The sequence below is a fragment of the Triticum urartu genome, chromosome 2A, assembly GCF_056163025.1.
Source record: "Triticum urartu cultivar PI428250 chromosome 2A, HENAU_Tu73, whole genome shotgun sequence".
In the NCBI taxonomy this organism is placed as follows: Eukaryota; Viridiplantae; Streptophyta; class Magnoliopsida; order Poales; family Poaceae; genus Triticum; species Triticum urartu.
Window position 1 is genome coordinate 762,201,893 of NC_141874.1, and position 2,950 is coordinate 762,204,842.

Consider the following 2,950-nt stretch of genomic DNA (forward strand, 5'->3'; position numbering starts at 1 on the left):
AATTTATGTATGAAAAAAGTGGGTTTTTTTTAGAATGAAACAAAGTCGGCTACAGTAGTGAAATTCTTCTTGGGCTCTATGTTTTAGGAGCCAGGCAGATGGGCTTCTTGAGCCGCAGCGTGCAACAGGAGCTCCTCTGGGCTTTGCCGTTCCCGTGCCCGTCCTCACCTCCGCCACCCTCGACTCCGGCGGCCGCCGCTCCGGCACCCTCGCGTGGCCGCTTCGCCTCCGCCCGGTGCTCGACATGGCGCGGGCAGCCGCGTAGGGCGTGCTGCCTCCGTCGTCTTCTCCGCACAGCACAGCCACAGGAGCTCTGTCCCGACTGCGCGCGCCCTTATCCCCGACGCCGCCTGACCTCCGCCCTCGGCTGTGCTGCCATCCTCCTGCGGCACTCGTCCACCTCTCCCCGAGCTTCGCAGGTGAACCTCTGCCACCTCATCGTGGTCGTGCATCTTCTCCGGAGCACGCCAACCGTTCGACGCATTGACCCGGCACATGTTTTAGCATTTTGTGGGCGAGACGAGAGTACTGTTGTGAAATGGCCTAAGTGCCCAACAGATGCTGCTACCGAATTGAATCCTCCTAATAATTTGTTAAATGTTGTTTGTGGTTCCTTCAGTTCTTCCCTGTAGTGTTTGTTCTTGCATGATCTGCTCTTGTTGCTTCTTGTATAATCTGTTCTGTAATTATTCAATTCTTGCTTCCATATAATCTGCTTCTCGTCTAACTTGCTCTAGTATAATCTGCTCTGCAATGATCTTCTTGTAAATGTTCAGTTTCTGCTTCAATACTCTGTTCTACTTATAATTTGCTCTCTACTGATTCTCTTCTTGTGAAAAGTTGCAGTCTGGAGTGCCCTTGGTTCCGCCTCAACCTCCTGCAATGGCTTCCTGTCCGAGCTCTCTCCTCTTGGCCTGATTTCGGACAAGCACGTCACCTTACTCCCCCTTGGCACTCAACCGAGTCCCTGTGTTCCTGTCCACAGCGGCAATTCTCACCGTCGTCGTGGAAGCTGCTGCTCTGTGCGTTCGCCTCCCAGGGACATGTATGTGCTTCTCTACTTGTTTTCCTTCGTTTAAGCTGGTCGCCAAAGCAATTCAATAAGGACAGCTTGCTGCTTTGTTTAGTTCACCGGACTCGACAGCAGAGCACCATGCCGGACAGGAGAGGAGCGACCCTGCTCGAGGACCTCCCTGAGGAAATCATTGACAGGATACTCATCCAATTGCCGCCCAAGGATGTCGGCCGGTGCCGTGCTGTCAGTACGTCGTGGCGCAGTGCCACCTCCACGCCTGAATTTATGCTCGAACAACACCGCCGCCAGCCATCGCTCCCCATCATTGACGGGTGCGGGAAGCCTACCAGTTTCGTCGTCTTCCAAGGCTCTGGCGCTGGCGCCTCCAGTCAACAGCTCTGGCCCTTCATCCCGGGTTTCAAGCACTACCGCAAAAAACCTCGGCTCTCAGTCGCCTGTGATGGCTTCCTCATCCTCATAGAGGGAAATGAATACTACATCTACAACCCGGTCATCGACAAGCGTGCTCTCCTACCGGACCCTCGAGCTCGGAACACTGGGTGGAGAGACATAATTGGTTTCTATCAGCACCAGCCAACTGGAGAATACAGGGTGCTCTGGGCCGTCTTCCGTCGTCTCTCGGTGGTTAGACCCAGCTTATACATCCTCGCAGTGGGATCCAATGAGCGGAGGCACGTCAAAGTCAGAATGCCAACAGTCTCGTCACCTTCCATGAAACATAAGTTAATGAGCGTGTTGCGCTATTTGAACCATTGTCCACCAGCAGTTCACCATCGTGGCAGCCTGCACTGGTGTCCTTTTTCTGTTTGCGGTGTCGTCGACATTACTGTAGGCAGTGGAGACATTGTTGTGTTCGACACAGAAGCGGAGTCATTCCGGTGAATGTGCAGTCCTGACCAGCTGTACCCTAATAGGAGCTTGTTCAATATGAATGGGACACTTGGTTTCTGGGGCAGCTCAATCGAGGGTGATGCAGATGGTTGTTTGAGTTTCACCGCTTTGGATATTTGGGTGATGCAGGACTACAAGGCCGGAATCTGGGATTTCAAGTACCGGATTGACCTGTCAACGGTCGAGGCATCTCGGCAACTTTACCTGACCTCTTGCAAAACGAAAAAAGAAAACACCACTTCATTCAAAAGTGCGATGGTTCAATGATATGGTTGTGCTTAACGAGCGTGAGCTGCTTATCATGTTTAATGGTAAGCATGTGTTGCGCTGTGACACTGATGGCAATGTCTTGGGGTTGGTGAAGATTGGAGAGAGTCAATACTGCATGTCGCTTACTCCCCGTCGCTTCCAAGAGAGCATTATTCCAATTCCGTCCCTTGAGATGCAACAAGATGAGGAGACTCCGTTCTCCACAGGGTGTCTCTGAAGGTTCAAGACTCCTTCCCTGGTTTTCTTTGCCATTGGGCACAGAGCTTGTCTTTTTTTCCAGATATTGCTTTTGGCTGACAGAGTCGCACTCTGGCATTTCCTTTGATGTTAGTTACTGCATTTTTTTGTTGTTGTGGAAATGTTATGGTTAGTCCGGATCTCTCCTTGCAAGGCTGGTAGTTTGATCTTTGTTGTTCAGAATGCAAACTCTTGAGTATTACTTGTTGGGCCATGCTTGCATATGTAGCTGTGTCCATTATGGCATTCAATTAGCACAAATTTGCACCTCGGTGCTGCAAGCTATGGTGGAAGGAAGAACCTTTGGTCATGTGGTGGGAGTATTGGCTGGAGTTTAATTCGGTTGCTGCTTTTTGTTTTGGGTAGAAACGATCGACTTGAAGATGTGCAGTCCTGGAGCAAGATAGATATTCGCTTTGTTCTTGGTTCATCTTTCTTACACATGGTGTCAGTTTTGCCAATTTAAGATAACAATGCTGAGCTTACGCACTTTAACAGTTGAGGTGGTGGCAGTAG

General features: G+C 50.7%; 1 pseudogene across 1 annotated transcript; it reads left to right on the forward strand.

Moving 5' to 3' along the window:
- Window positions 1-853: 853 nt before the first annotated feature.
- LOC147988000 (F-box protein At3g07870-like) lies at window positions 854-2,719 on the forward strand (annotated as a pseudogene). The gene is made up of 2 exons (XR_015615341.1): window positions 854-1,045; window positions 1,128-2,719. The product of XR_015615341.1 is annotated as an F-box protein At3g07870-like (transcript).
- The last annotated feature ends 231 nt before the right edge of the window (window positions 2,720-2,950 follow it).